The 21,385-nt window shown below is 36.0% G+C and overlaps 1 protein-coding gene and 1 long non-coding RNA gene across 2 annotated transcripts in view; both read right to left on the bottom strand.

Moving 5' to 3' along the window:
* side-II (sidestep II) overlaps positions 1-21,385 on the bottom strand; it is a 458,967-nt gene that overhangs the window by 317,970 nt on the left and 119,612 nt on the right. The window lies entirely within an intron of this gene.
* On the bottom strand, positions 11,146-12,204 carry LOC135309794 (uncharacterized). The gene is made up of 2 exons (XR_010370008.1): positions 11,654-12,204; positions 11,146-11,327 (listed from the first exon to the last, which is right to left on the bottom strand). It is a non-coding gene; the product is annotated as an uncharacterized LOC135309794 (long non-coding RNA).

Genomic DNA, 21,385 nt, shown 5'->3' with positions numbered 1-21,385 from the left:
CTACAAGATTCCACCAGATCGTACATATACTAACATACATTGCAAGTTAAATAAAAGCTTGTAAAATATATAAATGCTATGAGTCAACATCTAGATTCACTCTAAATGTGTTATACTATTGTTCCTAATTGTATACATCAATAATAGCCTAGATAATATATAGTTCTTTGCTTGATTTGATTGAGTCACTCTTTCGCTCTGTATCACTTCCCGACTTAGAATATAACCACTGAATTTTATAACTTCGACACATCTACTGAATTGAAATTACTAATTCCACCGTGATTTCATCTATCCAAGTAAAAGGAGATGATATGAATATTAACTTTGATATCTCTGCCTAAAATTATGCGTGTTTATTCCCGTTCCCGGCTTCCGGGAACTTTGTCCCAGAGCTCCGGAATGCCGGGATATGGCGGGAATTTAATTTTGGACTTTGTTTTTACTCTTTGATACAAATTGCTGGCCTAATAGGTATTTGTCGTGAATTTAGTTGCTGTTACAGGTATGTTTCATACATATTGTGACGTATTTTTATCTTTCTTATTAGCTAACTTGAGGTATATAAATAGAAATGGACGTAAATTCAAATAATAGAAGGGGACTAATGCGTGATTGTATTTACATTATCATATTTCCAAGAATTCACTAAGAAGCAGAGGTTGTACCAAATATGGACCGCTTCTCGCTAAATTGTAATTATTCTCCCAACAACACTCAAAACATACGTTAGCGAAATTCTTCGCACATAATTTCGACGTTGCGCTTTATCTAGATCACCTACTTCCTACTTCTCAAATTTTGTGAATTCCAATATCGATGCCCAAACATAAAAATTGCTAAATAAATATTTGTATTTTTGTTTACGGAAATGGACCCGCAATGAGTACACCAAAGCAGGGTGCGTCTAATACTTCACTGGTAGCTCCAATCACATACATGACGCTTCAGTACCTATAGGTAATATAATTATCACAGCGAAGACCGAATGTTTAGAACCATGCAGTTGACGTAGATCTAAATAACAATTGTTTTATAATAAAAAACTCAAACAGCAAAAAAATTATAATGTTTCATGTGTTTCCATAGGTTACGATCATCAACATAAATATCTAATTGGAACACTCTATGAGTTGATCCTCTTAAGTGTAGAAGTCAAGTTTGTGCCGACTCACACAAAATGTTATTTTAATCAACAAGCCAGGCTCGAATCTATTTCTTTCGCAATGAGAGGCAAGTTCAGAGTTAGGAAGACGTCGCCATCGCCACAGACATGCTAGAGAACAGATCTGACATTTAATTGATTTTTAATTGGCATCCTATTGTCTACATGCTCAGTCCATTACGGTTATATAATGTACTGTTGAACTACTGTTATAAAATTATATAGTTATATGTTTACGATACGGTTCCTTCCTTAGCCGTAGGGCGTCGGAGCGGGTCCGCTTCCTACTTTTTCGTCTCCACTTCGCACGGTCGTCGGCATCTCTGGTTGGTGGACCATTGTTTCGCGTATCATCCATATTCGAAATTTCAGGAAGAGCGCTGAGTCGATAAAACTTGAAGAGGTGACTTTACTTATTGTCGTATTTAGTATAAATAGGTAGGATAGGACTAGCGGCTCGTCCCGACTTCGTTCGGTTAAAACCATATTAATTTATACACCTAAAACTACCTCAGGTACCACATTCTCACACGACACACGTAAAAGGTACGTGCGCGTTAAATAGCCGTATTAAACAATTAATAATGAAACGCGAAAGTTTAAAATCAGGTAATCATACTTACTCTATTAAAAAAATTCGTTCGTTACGTAGTTTTAATTATCTATATTCTCATTTGAAGAAAATATATGGATTAGCTAAATTTTTATCGCAATTTCGGGTTTAAATTTTGACGGGAGCATCAACAGTTGTTCAGTATCATGGACTGAGGAGCATGTAGACAAAAGTCCAATGATTAAAAAGTCCGAACTGCAGTTATAGTATAGTTTAAACTAGTAAATAGATGTGTTTTGTGGTACTAATATCATCATACTTAGATGACACTAGTACCACTGGTGTGTAGCTGAAGCTAGCTTCACCCGGGCCGGCCTAAGATATAAAATATCTAGCCTACATCGTCAACGAACTAGACCGTCTGTGACCGTAACCAACTTTGGCAGCTTGTTTTAGAGTTGGCGTGTGCTACTTTTCCCGCCCGGACTTCGCTAACTATTGTTTTTTACTTTCAGTCCGGTTCAACACTTTTTTACTTTCCTGTCTGTATTACGATTGGTTTGATCTTCCTCTTTAGTTTTTTTAATAGACTTTCATTGTACTTGAAAAAATATTTGCTAACTTTTCGTAGCGATTATATACATTTCTAAATATATATATCTAATCTACATATTCTACATTTCTAAATCAATGCGTGCAAGAATTGAGGACTTGAGCAAAAATTAACAAGACAATTTTACAGTATACTTCTTATCACAATACTAAGTAATTTCTCCCAAAAAAGCTGAAACTTCCGCACAACTCAACATATCAAAATCATATTTTTTTCCACCACACTTTGCTGTTTTTCGCAACTCAGTTTTAACGCCACATGTTGTTCAAACTACGAACAGAAGATTTCGGCTAAAGCTCTACAGAATGTTTCCTTCCCAATGGCTTTAAGAGATCTTTATAAGAACTTTTGGTAGTTTATCAAGTTATTTTCTTTGGAAACGCGGTGACGAAATGAGTAACGAGGGGAAATGGGATCAAGTTTTCGTTTCTTTTAAAGCAAATGTTTTTGGGAAACAAAAACAGGATCAGTTACTCAGCGGCTCGAACACAAGGAACATACTCGTGTGTTGCTTTTGCAATTTGGTTTGAAAGAGAAAAATGTATTTTATACACGTCTAAACTTTGTTATACCTACAAACAAAAAGCTTTTTATTTCAGCGCACACGATACGTTTATATGCAATAATTATAATAAAGTTGATTCTTCTGCGGATATTCGACTCCATTATCGCTAACAATAAATTGATTGTGAATGAAATGGAAGAACGCGCGCAGGTTTCTAAACCTCATGTTGTTTCCCTCTACTGGAAGTCAATCGAATAAAGGTAATGAATACTATGGATAGCCTATTAAAACAATCGTAAAAACCAGTTAAAACTAGTAAAATTCGAAATTGCATTCAAAGGTTTATCCTTCGAAACACGAGGAGGGATGAAATTTTATTGATTTATGTACAAATGGTGGACTTAACGCCATGTGGTATTCTCTACTAATCAAATGTTAGACTCAACATTTTTATCGTGAAATTGCAAAGGAAATAGTTTATACGCTTAACAAAATACACACTATACTATACATATTTAATATGTAAAAGCTCCTTTACACCAAATGAGTAAATTGTCATTTTGTCCCCACTCAGGCGGCTCACCAATGGCTGGCCACGGGCTATGGCCAGCCATTGGTTGGACAGCCAGAGTCGGGATAGAATGAGCGAGTGAACACCAAGAGAACACCAAGCGAGTGATTCGCTTGGTGTAAATGCGCCTTGACAAAAATATTTTGTCATTGTAATTTACATTCACCCGTCCATATAATGTTTTCTTGGAAACATACGAGATATTTGTTTAATATGCCAATCTTCTTAGAAATCTGGATAACTGAGCCGGTCCTAGTTCAGCGATAAACACACTAAGACAGGGCGATGTGTCGTGTAGTGTCGCATGTTGCGCTAATAATGAATGTATTCATTGAATAGTGGCCACTGTGTGCGTAGTGCAACTTTATTATTTACATATCACGACTGAATCGATTGTGTGCGTGAGTGGGAAGCAGCTTACCAATCACAGATCGCTGCGTCGCACTTCGAATCGATTCGATAGTGTGAAGTGAAATGCAAACCCTCACCTCGCCCCCTGTTATCCCCGTAACATCGTATAGCGTCACATCGCGTCGTCCATCGTTCCATCGCTCATCAAGGACGGCGGGTAAGTGAGTAGCGTAGTTAAAATCCGGTCGTAAGAGAACAGATCCCAAGGGAGCCATGCACAGAGGGCATGCAGGAAAGTGACTATGCACTAGCTAAGAAAAACGCTCCAATTTTGGTTGGCGATCTTAGTACTCGGAACTTTATTGTTGGTATATTTAACCCCCGTTGAACCAGTCAACTTTGATTGGAATTTTTGTTTGGTTGTGAAAGTGAACGTCAAAATTGAATTGAACGTCAAATTTAAGGGTAGGCAACGCACTTGCGTGAGTTTTGCAGGCATCCATACACCGGTGACCACATTACTTCCCTTCAGGTGAACCGCGCGCACTTGTATACTACTAAATAGTAACTACATAGGTAAATTATATTATTGGGATTTAGCACGACTATTTCTTTGTTTAATGTTCAAAGCGCAAAAGTTTAAAAAACACTACTAGATAAAAAATACTTGTTCCCATCTCAGTCATAGCTTATAGTTCTTAATAATGATAATTTTAATATCGAGACATATCGTTACAATTTTCGAGCGTTCACCGCGTACAGTGCGTGGCTGCGCTTAGTGTCATTGTCGCGATTTACTGTGATAGAAATATGAGTTATTAAGGCGGCGGCAGACTATATCCGCGATCATACCCAGATATAAGCTTTATTGTCGCCTCGAGCCGTATAAGTCGAGAAGGCGCGTATGGATTTTTTTTATTATTATTATTTGTCAGCTTTTGTGTTATATAGTAAACGATGTACTACTTTTATCAATCACCACAATGTACCAAATTCAAATTCAAATTCAAATCATTTATTCAGAAATTAGACCTTCACAGGCACTTTTTCTCGTCAATCTTTAAATTTATAGTTATTTCTCACAAGCTAGAAACTACTGGCATTTCGGAACGACCACTGCTGAGAAGAAATGCCGAAAGAACAGTTGAACAGTGTTGGTCCCTATCATGCCAGATCGGCTTACCATTATTGTTTCTTACAATGTTTTTTTTTTCTTTCTAATAGTATATATAAGTACATAATGTACATAGTCAAAAGAGTACCAAACCTGCGCAGTACCAAAAATATCGTGAGTATATTTTAGCAATCGCAACACGCCTAAGCCGTCCACTATTGTTTGACTTTTAGATTACAAATATTACGAAAGAAATAGCATAGGTCATGTCATTTTTTTTTACTTTAAATAGTGTGTTAGTAGCAATGCAAATATATGACTGATGTTTTCATTCGGTTTTATCGACATCGCTGGTCGGCGCCATCGAATATTGCCGATACGAAATTCCATCGGGAGCAAAGCCCTGAAGCGCAGCTAGTCAATATATATAACTAAAAAAAAATAACAAGCTACCGAAATACATATAATCAAACTTACGACTTCATAAAAAGTGTTCAATACTTCACTCGTTATAACATAAAGATTCATAAATGTTAATATTTTAGTGTTGTGTAAAACGGGGCGCAGTAATTTTTATCTCAAATATGTTCATATACAGCGTCAAAAAGTAAAGTGTATTATTTCATAAAATATAATAATCTATGATTAAAATCTTCTACATAAAGGAAAGATGTTTCACAAAATTCATGTCTTTGATTCACCACGAAGGAATTTCGGCATAGCTAATTAATTACAAAAAAAATATTAATTACAAAATTAATTACAATCTCTTTGAGTTCAAAATTTCCAATAAAATAAAGAAATAAAATATTATTATCAATCTACGTTTTGAAATGACCAACTATACTCGTATAGTTATATAATTGTTAGTATAGTTCAGTATTGTTAATATAATATATAATTGATACTATTCAAGGTAGGTTATCTTAACCCGAAACTGCTCAAACTAAAATTGTTAATGCTTGTTACTGTCCGCAAAGTTTATGCTAAACTGCATGAATGATAAGTGCAACCGAATTCTACAAGTCTAATATGCTTGGGACTGAAATAAAAGCAAAATTTACCAACTTAAGCTTCTCCACGGGCGCAGATTGTAAAATTCGATCATGGGAAATGAAAGGAATTTGTGGCTTTTGATCTTTTTTTTCTACCTCGTAAGGAATAAAGACGCGATACCAATGTGCATTCTACAATAAATAATAATAATAATAATAATAATAAATATACTAGGACAAATTACACAAATTGAGCTAGCCCCAAAGTAAGTTCGATACTTGTGTTATGGGATACTAACTCAACGATACTATATTTTATAATAAATACATATATAGATGAACATCCAAGACCCGGGCCAATCAGAAAAAGATCATTTTCCATCATGGCCCGACCGGGGATCGAACCCGGGACCTCTCGGTTCAGTGGCAAGAATCTTACCACTGCGCCACCGAGGTCGTCATAACAAACGTCTACAAACTCGAACCCGAATACACTCAACCAATGCAGCCCCGATCCTCCTGGACATAAGCCTCGTTTTTACGTATATATTTGTTTACTAAATCTTTACCTAAAATTACTGTTCCTTAAAATTCAAGTATGTTTTTCCTCCTTCGTGTTTCTTTATAAAACTGGAATCTTGAGTTTGTCGAGAAAGTCAATTACGAACACATCACGGTTGAAATCACTTGCGTATGCAAATGAATGTATATATGTAAAGTTTATTCGAGCGACAGTCTTAACAAAGAAAATTAAGGCGTGTTCCTCATGTCTCCTGATATCTTCACCAGGGAGGAAACATACCCCACCCACGCCTTCAGCAGTCAGCGCGACGCGTGGGTGGCGTGTATGCCCCACAAAAGGAAGAAAGAATTGAGTTATTTTGGGCAGCCATTGACTACAAGGAAGTCTAAAAAATAAACGAAATACATGACATTAAGACATAAATTCGTTGAATTGATTACTGCATAGTATAAAACAAAGTTTCTTCCCGCTATCTTTCTATACGTATTAGATCTTTAAAACTACACAACGGATTTTGATGCGGGTTCTTTTGACAGATAGAGTGATTCCATAGGAAGGTTTACATACATAATATTGCAATCGTACGAAGCTGGAGCAGGTCGCTAGTGGATTACAATCGAAAAAAGTACTTTTTTTTCTCATTAGAATTATCTAGCATTATTCTATTTGATACCACCTTATTAAAGTTATTTTGCATTTATCAACAAAGAATATTTAGCACATTTATGTTGTCTAGAAACCAATATTTAAAAGTATCCTCTCATTTCTAACAGTGCTTCGAGACACTAAAAAAGGAGTTGCTAATGATCTCTTTTCTGTTCAGTTTCACAGTTCCTGTTGGATTCATAAGACCCAAAGAGAACACACCAGAAAATTAAGGTTTTGTCCGCCAATCAAAAGTTTCGGGCCATTCATTAGGAGTTCTGTTTCATATTCCTCTAAAACTTTACAGATATTGTTTTATATTAATTAACTCCTAAAGTGCCTCAATGTAATAAAGGCATCTAACTACAAGGTTAACACTACAACTATTTTAAGTTACAATTATTCAAATTGTTGTCTTATTATATTTTTTATTTCATTTTAAATAGGCTCTTGTTGTAGTGGCACTTCTAATTCCGATGCGTTGCGGTTGAGGAAGTTAGATACCAGGAAGACGCTTAGATGAATGAGTGACAGAGTGCGAATGAGGCGAGCAAGGGAAAAGGTAGGATGGCGAAGTATCCCCCCGACGAGTTCCCATCTTGTCGCGATGGTGGGGCTTAGTAACCGGGGGGGCTGGTCTGACACAACCAGTCACCCCGGTGAACCAAGAGGAACCCAAGGCCAGAGACTTTGGTGGGTGCTCTGGGCCTGGTGGACGGTCCCCTCGGTAGTACTGCCATTGGATGTGGAAACCAGAGGGGACCAGAGGTGGGGTTGCGGGGATTTGTCCTCCGTGACCACAGCGCGGCCGTGGCTCTGAACACGGTGCGGTGGAGCCGCAGGGGAAGGGGAGCGTCGGTATGTCTCTCAATGATCCCCTGTCCTCTGCGGCCGAAGGGTGGCTGCCTCTGTATCGGGTGTAATGGGGTGTCACCTGCCTATCACCTCTTGCGCCTGTGCAGGGGCAGACTTGGGTGCCCTGTGGCACCCAAGATTTTTTGTGTGTCCGCGCCACGCTCGCGTGGCGTAAGGGGCGGGTGGTTAGGCCGGCCGGGGGGGCGTCGCGGTGAAAGGCCTAGCGACCCCGTGACGTCCCCCATAACGGCAGCGTGGAAACGCCCCAGGGGTTTAGTGGTTAGGCTGGGCTGACTAACGGCCCAGGAGTCCCACACTCAGTGCGTAAGAAGCATTCCCCTGGGTAAACAAAAAAGAAAGAATGGCGAAGTATATGTGTTTCCATCAAAGCGCCACTCCTCCCCATCCGGGGTTGCCACACTGCCGGCCGCAACACGAACAATATAATTTAATTAAACAATATTCTCCCCAATTGAGCATTTCTGAAACGCGTCCACCACTGGACGCCAGTTAGTTGCATATAATGCATTCTGCAAATATCAATAACGTATAATTAGCCAATGCATTAGTATGTGGCGGTTAATGTAACATTTAACAGTGCTTTTCACAGTAGCGTGAAAGCTGAATAAAGTGCAAGCCAGCGTTTTTTGAAGTGTCATGGCGTTGCTTCAACTAGAGACGAGTTCATGGGATACCCAGGGTCAATATGCGTGACCTGCTATATACCATAGGCGATGTTCCGCTAACTGAAGAAGCTGTCAAGCTCAAATAAACAGCCTTCCTTACTCCGCAAGAAAGGGCCCAATCAAGAGTCCTAACTGCCGATAATTAGTTCTCGAGGGAAGTAAGAAGTAAAAACAAGTCATCTCAAACTGCCTGATTGTGATCTTCTTCAAAATTTTATGGATTATTTTTCACACAAACCCTGAGTTTCTCGACTTAAGAAAATAGCAACACGCAAGAATGAGGAAGATACGCTTGATCTGACTTGTCTTATCACAATCTCTTTCCGCGCTGTGAACAGAAGTCGATACAAATATTGATACAGGGCGAAGGTAAACGTCGACGCGTCAGTCGCTGCAGGCGTTTCATTACGTGCCTAGAATGCTGAGTGAGTACACACCGACCGCATGAACGGTCACTCTTCTATGCCTTCAGTTTTATCGAAAATCTGAGGTCAAAAGTTTGAGCAAAAGGCCTCGCCTCAACTACGCCATCCCTGTCCTTGCGTATCTCCACCTATACTAATAATTATAAATGTGAAACTGTTTATTTGATGTGATTTTTTAACATTTTTTTGGTCTGGAGATAATGAGAGCTGAAGAGTGACATAGGCTTTATACCGTGGTTTTAGTTGCGGTCAACATCTAATAATCGCCGGGCGAAGTATTCTTGTTAAGTAATCTACATGGCAATATGCCACACGCATCGTACCGTACATTACCAACCTTCGGCTTCAAATCGAGGTGGGAAAATTAACATTCACAATTTCATCCATTAGCTACAGCCTAGACTGGGCTGTATATGAAGTTGATAAGTCTAATCTAAGACACATGTGACGTAATGTCTCAACGTAATGGTACAGATTAGAATAAAATGAAGTCTAGAACAGTTATAGGCTAGAAGGGGAAGACTCAAGAAGTGCAGCCTTGATTTTAAGGATGATGCAGGCCAATGGTCTGATAATTAGGGATGCCGACGACCGTGTGAAGTGGACAAAAAATAGGAGAAGGCTGAGTAGAAACTGGAAAAACGCTCAGATGAGAGATTCAATAGCATCGGTCAATTGTGTATAAACACAACCTACGTTAGTCAAAAAATGTTAAGAATTTGGCTGGAAGGTTAAAATTATTTTTTTTTGTAAACTAGCAGAGAATGTGACTTGATTTTATAGTAGCAATAATTGATTTTTTTTTTTAATTTGAAATAAACCTAAATTTTGTTTGAAAGCGGTACTTTCTTTACATACATAGACGTGAAAATGTGACATAGCTGCAGATATAAGCCGTTAAGTGTAAATATAAGCTTAGTCTCTGTGTTTCAATTACTCTGTACTCCTAATGAAACGTCAATACTGCCGTCATACGGAGAAATGACGTTTCTGCACTAACTTGAAAACGGAGAAAAAAAATAGTTTGTGATTTTCAATTTAAAAAGTTTGCTGCGCGAAAGAGGTTAAGATATTATATACTTTTACGGTTGTAAAATGTGTAAATAAGTGAGATCTATGGGTATACGTATTTATTATATTTATTTTTTATTTAATATCGTTAATAATTAAAATTTTATTTTTCTTCTTAGTAAAAAAAATATAGAAAAATCTTGAATACTGTATTGAAAAGACGTATATGGCTATATGTGTCTTTTCAACTCAGAAACTTTAAGAGCCGTCTTTACTACTTAGTAAGAATGTAAAAATTGGTTGTAATTTACTATTTAACAAACACATTTTTAGCCATTAGCTGCTGTTCAAGTTATTATTACTATTATTAAAGAAATGTATTATATTAAAATTTTTCGTTTTTCATCTTTGAATTGGAGTTTAAAACAAAATGAAAAAAAACACGTTACGAAATAATTTCTTTTATATTGACATAATAATTAAACATCACAAAAGTCTAATAAGAAATTATACTTATACTGAAAGTTTGCAAATTTTAAAAATTTGCAGTACTAAAACGACAATCACAGCTTTGGTAGCTCAATAAATTCAGAGTATTAGTATACATATGTTCCTGAGAGCCCACTTCTTGAAATTCTATGAAATTATGCTTGGGATTTAGTGAACATTCCAAAAGAATTGTTTGAGATCACTCCAATTGAAATCAAATCAACTACATAAAAAACTTATTCTATTACTTCTTCTTTCTAATTAAATAAATGTTTTCATGGCTGCTTAATCCCTATTAATCTTGACTTAGTAATCATATTACATCCAGGTTTTAACTGATACTTATTTTCCATATTTGCAATTTTTTCCATTTGTTTCCTCTGTGCTGGTGTCTTGTCATACTTTTTACGTTTCCTAACTTGCCCTTCTTCATTAGATTTTCCAAACTATCTTGATCAGACTCTTCGGGTGACTCCGGAATGATAATATTAATCGGCTGAGAGTTAGGAATGATGTCCATTGAGCAGTCTGAATCTTCGGAACTTTTTTGCAGTTCTAAACTTGAAGGTATAAAATCTTTATCAAAAATTGAATCGTCTGAATCAAAATCCAATTAAATCAATTTTTATTTTAAAATCTCGTCATTCAAAATCTCGTTATTCAAAATCAGGCTATTCAAAATCTCAAAAGTATCATTATTCAACATTTGGTTATCCATAGCATCGTTATTCAAAATTTCGTTATTCAAGTAATTAGTTTCACTGGAACTAGTTGGTTGTACTAACGAAATTATTTTTGAGCACCTCGAAGATCTCGCTTGATTAGACTGTAACAATTATAACCAAAACCTAAATTTTTAACTGGGAACCAGGCCAAAGCCAGGATGCGTATACTTATGCATAATAATAAAATAAATATAAAGTAAAATATAACCTATAGTGGGATTACTTATGCGTAAATATTCATACATATCACCATCACCACCACCACATTCAGACATACCACCCATCTAAACCCGTGGCGTGCTGAGGCGATTTGTTTTATTAGCAATTATTACATTTTTAGGTTAATGTTGGATAGGCAGTAACGTTTGCAATGTCATAAATTTTATAAATTGAATATTACACATGAAAATATCGTGCATATACTTACCATATTTCCGTAAAAAACACGGAGACGAGCGTCGCATAGACGTCGTCTTTTGCCTCGGCTGCCTAGGCGCAACTGATTGTGCGGACAACGTGCCACGAACTCCTCTTTACCCCGCAGTCCCCGCACATCAAAGGATACTACGAAAAAAGGACGCTAGTGCCACTTGCGTCTAGGTAGTTTTACGCCTGGTATACATAAGTGAACAATGCTAACATAAAGAGGCACATCTTCGCCAATCCGACTTTTCTTTTTATTACAATATAGAAATGCCTTTTCATTATATGACACATTACAAAAACTGTGTTAAAAAAAGACATTTCTATTTAAATATGTCTTTTCAATTTATTATAGAACAGAAAGGTCCATCCAAATTAGTATCATTAGTGAAATATTGCAGATACGTCCTATTTTGCAGTCAGATTTTATAGGTTGCGTTTGTTTTAGCAAACTTTAAAAATACTAGCAGATGCGTCTTATTCTCCTGATTCCGAATCAGTATGAAACTCATTTTCGATAAAAACGTCAGATGCGTTCTTTTTCCGTATGACGGCAGAATAACACTCCGTTGTGTATTAATTTGTCGTGTTAATAATATTTTATTTCAACCTGTATTTCTTAGTACTAAGTATTTATTTCAGTCATAAAATAAATCTATATGGAAACAAATTATGTTCATTGATATTATAAAGAGGAAGTATTTGTAAATTTGTGTGTAACTTCGGAACTAACCGATCTTTTAACCGATTTCCAAATTTCTTTCACCATTAAAAAGCTACATTATTTCTGAATAACGTACTGGACTATTTAAATCCCGATATTCCCACGCGAGCGAAGCTGCAATATAATAAATAAGGACATAATAACTAAATAAGTCTAATCCTTCCTAACTAATAATATAAATGTGAAAGCAAGTTTGCTTGTTACCATTTCACGCTCTATCTACTGGACCAAACAACAAACTTCTTGAAATTTTGCATACATATAGTTCGAAGTACGAAGGACATAGTGTCCCTTTCATCCTGTTGTAAAATAACTGTTCCCGTGGGAAATCACGCGGGGGAAGCCGCTGGCAAAAGCTAGTAAAATTATATCATAAATCTAAAAGTACATTTAGCGTTTGTACGTAACCTTTTACGAAGTTCAGTTCCATTTCGACAGAAGGGTCATTAAGCCAGCTAAACCAAACTAACGGAACGGAGAAAGAATCTTGTTTGAACCACAAAAGAATTTCCACTCGTCCGAGGAATCTTACCGTTTACACCGTGGATTTAATACGGCTAGATACCGCAACGTGTACTACATCGTAAATTTTCCTCCAACCCTAAATATAATTTAAGATTGCATTGGTTTTGATGTGGCATTCTTTCAGTAATATATTGGTAACTTTATCATAATATTTAATAAAAATACGGGTATATAAAAATACGAAAAATATTTTTACATTACATTTACAAACATAATATTTCATTAAAAATATGGGTCATTAAAATGTGTAATTATCGCCAAAGTAATGGACTTTTTCGATTTAATCATAGCGTGGGTCGACATTTACATGACACTGATTCGTATTGTTGTTATTGTTATGTAATTATAATGAGTGAACATGTCATTATGTTGAACATATCAGGATGTTTATCTCCGTATTGTATTCTCTGTCCACGAACATGATATTTTTTTCAAAAGGTCTTGATTATTTGTTTGCTAATTGGAAAGAATGTTAGGTATTTCTTTGGGATTTGTAGATATCTCGCGCGCTTCGTGCCCATAAGGAAATCCGATGCGGTATCCAGTTAGATACGGACCTATGTTTTACACAAAAAGTTTAACACAGTACAGCTAGGCAAACTAGAAGTATCGCTACAATGGAGGAATCGCGAAATAAAGTTTACAACTGAAACTCGAGTGCGTTCTATTGAATTTATTTCTGCTTTGTAGTTTGAACTGCGGAATACGCGGTACATTTGATACGAGCTCTTTAGATAAGTATTTTGATATATGAGGTCCCTGATTTAATGTAATCGAGTACTTTGTTTAGTTTTTCTTAAGTTTTTAGAAATCTGTTTACTTGCCGCATGCCCGTTTACTGGCTGAGTAGTAAAAAAAAATGGCGATAAAAGGCGATCTTTACGGGTAGCACAGAATTATATACGTTAAGAAGTATCACGCATCCTGATTTATTGAGACAGAGAACAAAGAGGAATTGAATTTAAATTCAAATTCAAACCATTTATTCAGAAATTAGACCTTCACAGGCACTTTTTCTCGTCAATATTTATATTTATAGTTATTTCTCACAAGCTACAAACTACTGGCATTTCGGAACGACCACTGCTGAGAAGAAATGCCGAAAGAAACTCATTTGAACAGTGTTGGTCCCTATCATGCCAGATCGGCTTACCATTAAGTACATAATGTACATAGTCAAAAGGTATATCAAAACAGGTTATGATTGTGATCCGAGTGATGAATATATATATTCCTTAGTTCTTTAATAATTAAACACTTTTTTTTATTATATTCACCTACTGCTACTAATATATTCATTTATCTTACAAATAATTACTTTTGATGACTTTTAGAAAAGCCAGAAATTTCCGGAACCACGGTAGTTGACGCGGTACCATTTTTCTCTGAAATGCATTTTCCTGATGATCGGAAACATAAATTACATAAAATGCAGAAAGGTAGTAGGTCCACTAAACTGCCTGAGAACAATATTCAAATACCAGTGTTAGCAACGATATACTCGTTAAAAAGGACAATAAAAACATTCAAATTTTTGGAAAGGTTTTTAATACAAGAATCTTGTTTAAAGATGGCATTCACATTTATCAGACTTTTGAAAATAGATAAAATATTAAACAAAAAATATTACAAGTGTAAACCGCCCAAAAATATTTGGATTGTCAAAAATCGGTAAAAATTAAAATATTTTATACAATAATATATTAAAATTTAAAACTAACCGATCACATTTTAAACTTTATGTGCAACCTGTATTATGTTCCTAAAATTTTAATTCAATTTTAATCTGATCTAACCCATGTGCATTCAGATTCCGAATATTATCAAACTTCGTTCAGTTCAGTATTTTGCATATATTATATATAATCAAAATGAATTTATTGAAAAATTTTGGAAACAGACTAAAGTTGCAAATGTATATAGTGCCATATATGTTCCTTTCTTTATTTTACACCAAAAAGTAGTGTTCTGGGAACCCCCTAAACGGCCCCTAAGACGCGCGGGGCCCGTTTTGGTTCATTATAATGTGATTGGGTTAGGACGATATTCTCGGGCCCGTATACTGATGTCGATAAAATAGATCTCATTGATTTTATTGCAAGCAATAAAATAAATATTTTGGAAGTAAACTTGTTTGTATATTTGCTAGAGGTTGTGTATACCATGTGTGTACTTATAAATGAATAAACAAATGATCTGTCTAACGCCTCAAGCTCAGTATCAAACATGTATCGCGGGTCTGATGGACACAAATTAAATAAATAAGCGCATCATATCAAGAAAAACAGGCAGATATCTGAAAACAGGTACAAATATTTGCCCGCACTAAGAATCGAACCCTGGTGGTCGGGTGTATCGACAACTATAGCGACGGGAATGCACAAACATTGTGTAGTTTGTATGAGAGCTTTTATTTGTCGCATTGAAAAACCAGCAATCTATACCGTATTCGCCAAAGTTCGGCGAACTATATCGCGATAATATAAAGCCGGCATAATAATTGTAAAGACACCGTATCATGTCTGTTTACTTTATTGTGTACTTACATGTTATATTACTGATAAAAAATTATACATAAATTTATATTTAAAAAATGCTAAGCCCTTCTGGCATAATAGGGACCAACACTGTTTGAATGAGTTTCTTTCGGCATTTCTTCTCAGCAGTGGTCGTTCCGAAATGCTAGTAGTTTGTAGCTTTGGTAAACATCATTTAATTTAGATTATGACGTGAAAAAGTGCCTGTGAAGGCCTAATTTCTGAATAAATGATTTGATTTTGATTTTGATTTACCACTTGCGGTATAGATGAAAAAAAATGTATGATTGACGTTAAAGTTGGAAGTGGTATTTTAGTCTGTTTAAATTCTCTCATCGATGTCATCAAGTAGAATCTTGCCCTGCGTGACCTGCTGCCGAAGAATATGTATGACTTATTATCTTGTTGTTTGAATCGCCGAGTGGACACCCTAAGAAGATTAAGTAGGATGTAATTACATAGCGATATAGGGTGGTTTTGGTTTGATACTAACATACCGCGGAAGCAATTACTGGATGGAGATCATTGCCCAGCAGTGGGACACAAAATAATACTAATAAAAATAAAATATAGCAATCGACAATATATAGTTGAAATTAAATACATCACCGTTCTTTGAGGAAAGAATTGACAAGGATATCTTTCCCGGTCAATGAGTCGCTACTTTTGAATTTGACAAGAAAATTTTATTTCATAATTACATTTGAAAGTTTTCGCTCCTGACCACCGGGCCAGATGTTGCCAGACTATAACTATACTTAGATGTTCATAGACCTTGTTTTTATTTAAGAATGATTTTTTTTTTTATTTCGAAAGCATGACACGAAGCAACATTTTCATCATACATCATGGCTGGACAGACGTCTCGCTGCGCGTCTGTTTGCCATCAATAATGGCATCTATTATTTTTTACACGTCTTTGTGTCTTGGCGGGCAATCCATCATGGGCGACACAAAGCAAGTCGGCGTTATCGATATGTCAACTTTTAGGTTAGAAACACATGGTTTTTACTACAGATAAATACATATGTTTATATTTATTTTCGTGGTGCTGGTGTGAGGTTCCGACCTAGAATAGTACCACTTAATATCATTCCATTGATATCGAACGAGACGACTAAGGGATAAAAGCTACAAAAGTATTGCCAAGGATGGTCGATTTCAGGCATGCGGCCTTTTGTAAAATCACAGCGAAATCTTCAAAAATGTAAGTTGAATTTTTATAATGAAACAGGAAACACAAGAAGAGTCTGAAAGAGACAACTTAGCTGACACAAGGAAAATATATTATCCCAAATATTAGTAAGTATATTAAATACAGCAAAAAAAAAATATAATTCAAAAATCCCCAGATTTGTCTACACATTTAACGATCGTTCCGCGCGTTCCCACTATCCCAAAAGTAACGATGTTCAACGAAAATCACCCCAATTTTAGTTCGGCTCGCCCCGGCTTAGCGTTCCTCGCCTAATAAGATATAAACTGGATTTAATTTTATTTGCGGATGACTCTTTGAATTTTGAGTGGATGTTTCTTAATGCCGCTAAGTTTACGAGTTTCTTTCAACATCTTTATAACACCGTGAAACGTTATTTTATGTGCCTAACAAAAATTTAACAGTTTAAAGTTTTCTCAAATTGGCGCCGACTTAACAGTGCATCTCTACATACTTAACAAGAATATCCTTTCTTATATATATACATCATCTTACATATGTATAAAACAAAAAAATAAAACAAAAACAGGGAACATTTTGTCCAAAATTCAGCGGCGCCCCAGTTAAAATCAACGTCTAATTTTTTCTAATTCCATGTGTTCTATTTCTAAAATAACTTACGTTAGATAGAACTAAAGAATCGTTAAAATAGTTTTGAAATTTATAAAAATCTAATTATAATTGAACGAAATTACTATTATTATAATTGAAGGAAACTAAAATACTTGGCTGATATTGCGCGAAGTATTCACGCTCGGTAGTGTGCGACCCGAGTTGCGGAGATGTGATTCCACAAAAACGCCGACGGTACTACTTGAACCAGCTTTGTGCAACTTATTAATGTATTCATATTGATAATTATTATTACTGTATAAGTATTCCTAATGGCGGAGGGTCGTGGTCATTACGTGGAATGAAACACACACAACTTTCTTGGTACTATTAATGGAGTGGTTTGCCATTGCTTTCTCAATTTCACACAAAAGTTAATAATCAACCAATGTGCAGGTTTCCTCACGATGTTTTCCTTCACCGGAAGCAAGTGATGGTCCACGAAAAAAAAAATACAATATGAGAGATTGGTATACAAACTCAAGTGGCACGAATAGGGAGTCGAACCTGGAACCTTTCGATCCACAGGCGGGCTTTTAACCACTACCCACCACCGCTTCTACTTATTACTTTACGTTTCATAAAATATTCTTTTTATTTTCTTTTTTTTATTATTATTTTTATTTTCTGTTATATTTTCTTTGTTTCTCCTGTTCCAGTTTGCCGACCTCGGTGGCGCAGTGGTAAAGTGCTTGCCTCTGAACCGAGAGGTCCCGGGTTCGACCCCGGTCGAGTCATAATGGAAAATGATCTTTTTCTGATTAGCCCGGGTCTTGGATGTTTATCTATATGTGTATTTATTATAAAATATAGTATTGTTGAGTTAGTATCCCATAACACATGTCTCGAACTTACTTTGGGGCCAGCTCAATCTGTGTGATTTTTCCTAATATATTTATATTTTATTTAATATATTTATTTAGTCTATCTAAATGCTTTTATATAATGCTATAAAGTAGAATGTAATTACTTAACGACATGGGGTGGTTCTGGTTCGACCCACACTGCCGTATCATTTATTCAAGTAGTTTTACAATAACAACCGTCCCGTGTGCAGTTGCTGCAAAACGGGTACACTCCGGGTCATAAACAAAGTATTCATGTAGTTAAAAATGCCCAGTTTCCGTCCATTTGGACCGAATAGCTGCTAAACCGCTGGACCGATTTTGATGAAATTTGGTATGCATGTAACTAAAGACCCATTAAATAAAGGCTACGTAATTTTTCAAAAATCAACCCCCGAACGACTATAATGGAGGGGATGAAAGGGGGCGCGTCGCTGACGTTTACATAAAATGGCGTGCTTTGCGTTTTCTGCTAAAATTAATGTCCAAGTTGACGGTGCAACCCACCCCTAGTAGTCAGGCCATAACCTCGTTGCTTGACAAAGCCTTAAGCCTGACGACTATATATATCTCTCTCTCTTGTGCGCAGTAGTTCCTGCAGGTTCCTCCAAAGGATAAAACTATACTTCCCATAATAGGTTAAAACACCTTTAAAAATGTCCTTTTACGGTCAGGCCATCGCTCATATCATAGCTAGTGATCTATCCGGCGTGGCTATCACATTTTTATAGTTTATTGAATATTCAAATTGTGGGTTAGGGTTACTTTTAAAGTTGAATTGCTTTACGTGGACTAAAAAGTAAACGCAACATTGTCGTATTTCTGAGTTAAGTTGCTACGATTGAGCAAAATCAACAAAAAAAATACTACCATGGCTGAGTGAATAACATAAAACGCACTTTTGAAACATTAGGGCTTAGAAAACTAAAATTTGGTGTTTAGGTCAAAGAAGTTGTGGAAGAAGTAAAAGATTCTTGAAAGGATTTACTGGAATTCCTTCAGGAATGAGAACAAAACAGAATTTTAACGCGCATGTGAAGGAATTAGCTACAGTGAGAGAACAATGGAAGGAAATGCACAAGAGCCTCGCTTTTAAATTACAATATAATGACGACCTCGGTGGCGCAGTGGTAAAGTTCTTGCCACTGAGTCGAGAGGTCCCGGGTTCGATCCCCGGTCGGGCCATGATGGAAAATAATATTTTTCTGATTGGCCCGGGCCTTGGATGTTTATCTATATATGTATTTGTTATAAAATATAGTATCGTTGAGTTATTATCCCATAACACAAGTCACGAACTTACTTTGGGGCTAGCTCAATCTGTGTGATTTGTCCTGATATTTATTTATTATTTATTTATAATGATTTATAAATGATATCATTTTGCAAAAGTAACGATACATGACGAAACACAAAATAAATTGTATTGTTATGATTTCTATTAGCATTTGTGCATCTGCCATCATTCGTCTACTAATCATCAGCCTACCCTTATCCCACTCTATGTGGGGTCGGTACAGTATGTCAGTCTCCTCCACTTCTCTCTGCTAAAGTGTTCAATAATAAAATATTAAATTTAGTAAATAGCTAACCTATGAAAACCTTTGATTTGAAAATACAGCAGACCAATGACTTAAAAAATCTAGCACCAATTGATTTATATATAAATTTCAAAAGAAACTCTAAAGCAAAAGTAGATGAAAATCGCACTATTTCTCAGAAACCAACTGCTGAAAGTATCGGAAAAAAGTCTAGACTCCTTTCAATTACTAATAGCAAAATCCCGTCGGAACTTTCTGTCCCCAAGTACATAAATAGTACTTCCGGAGACCCATCCGGAACTTTGTGACAGAGGTATGAAAGTAACCGTGTGCAGTCGACAAATAGGAATAGACTTGATCATAGAATAGTGCCTATATCATAGAAAAATATACTCTAACAATATTTTGATAAAAATAATGATTTAGAATGCGGTCTAAATGTTTGAGACTTAGAGCGTGTTGCACCACTCAAATTTGACGTTAATTGTAACCTCCACGTTAAAGGCAACATAAAAGATGACAGATGAAACTCACCCTTATTGATCTTAATCGTCTAATCTTGATCGAACACTGGTGTCAGATTTTATTCAAGTCGCCTAAAGGCACCTGCCACTAAACGGCGGTAAGTCATGTCAGATTGATCTTAATGAAAATTATATAGTAATAAATTAGTTATACAATTATCAAATAACACTTCATAATTGATATAATAATACTTTAAATTTGATAATAATAAATTGATATCATCTCTTTTCCTTCTATCGTTAAATTTATTTTTATATTTCCTAAAATTTGCATTCCAATTTATCGCAGCTTTTATCGAAAAGCGAGATCGTGTTAAAATAACAGTGAAGGTATTCTCGGCCTTCAGTATATCTGCGCGCGTTGGCACAGTCTATGGCAGTCTATGGAAGTAAGCTAGTGGATTGAATTAGGACTTTCATCTCGCCGGCACGATGCTAAGAATCGCTCCATTTTCCGCTGGCTATGAGTCTGTCCCGAGTTTTGAAGGCCTGGGACACACTGAGCTCATTATTTTCATAAAAGACATGGAATTATTAATTGTAATTCATTGTACATTTAGTTGGCAAAAAAATTAATATTAATTTACAGAGTTACTTGTAAAACACGAGCTGGTTTGTAGGACGGCTAGCATGACAAATATCAACGTTTGTTCTATGAGCTTCGCTACGAGTCACTTACAAGATATGGAATACTGTTTATATAGTTAAAACTCAACTACAAAGGCGAAGGATTTCGCAAATTAAATAAAAATTATAAAATACAATAAGCTTTTTTTATTGTTTCTAGTACGTTTACACTTTATTCAAATACATTTATTTTATTCATGTTTTCTTTTCGCAGCATGTCCTTCGATATAGGCCTCGTCTAGGCGCTTCCACTTTTCTCAATCCTTCGCTATCCTCACCCATTCCTCACCGGCTGTACAATCATCTTCCCAACGTTTGTTTTTTGTCCACACTGACTATTTTTTCACTCCTAGGGCTTTTTCTGATTGCTTACGTCCATTATTCTGTGTTGTCTCGCAATATGTCCAGTGTCGTACATACTTTTTTTGCTTTTTTTTTGTTGTGGTCTCTATTGCAGATACAATAAAGAGCACAACAAAAAAGTATGTACAAAAAGAGCCGTGAGACTTGATAATCTCACTCGTCTCTTTTTTTAAGCAATTTAGCATTTTATGACGTAATTAATAAAAAATATGTGAATGTCTA

Source organism: Plodia interpunctella, chromosome 1 (assembly GCF_027563975.2).
Source record: "Plodia interpunctella isolate USDA-ARS_2022_Savannah chromosome 1, ilPloInte3.2, whole genome shotgun sequence".
Lineage (NCBI taxonomy): Eukaryota > Metazoa > Arthropoda > Insecta > Lepidoptera > Pyralidae > Plodia > Plodia interpunctella.
The sequence above is the reverse complement of the archived record's forward strand: the minus strand, read 5'-3'. Positions and strand labels throughout refer to the sequence as shown.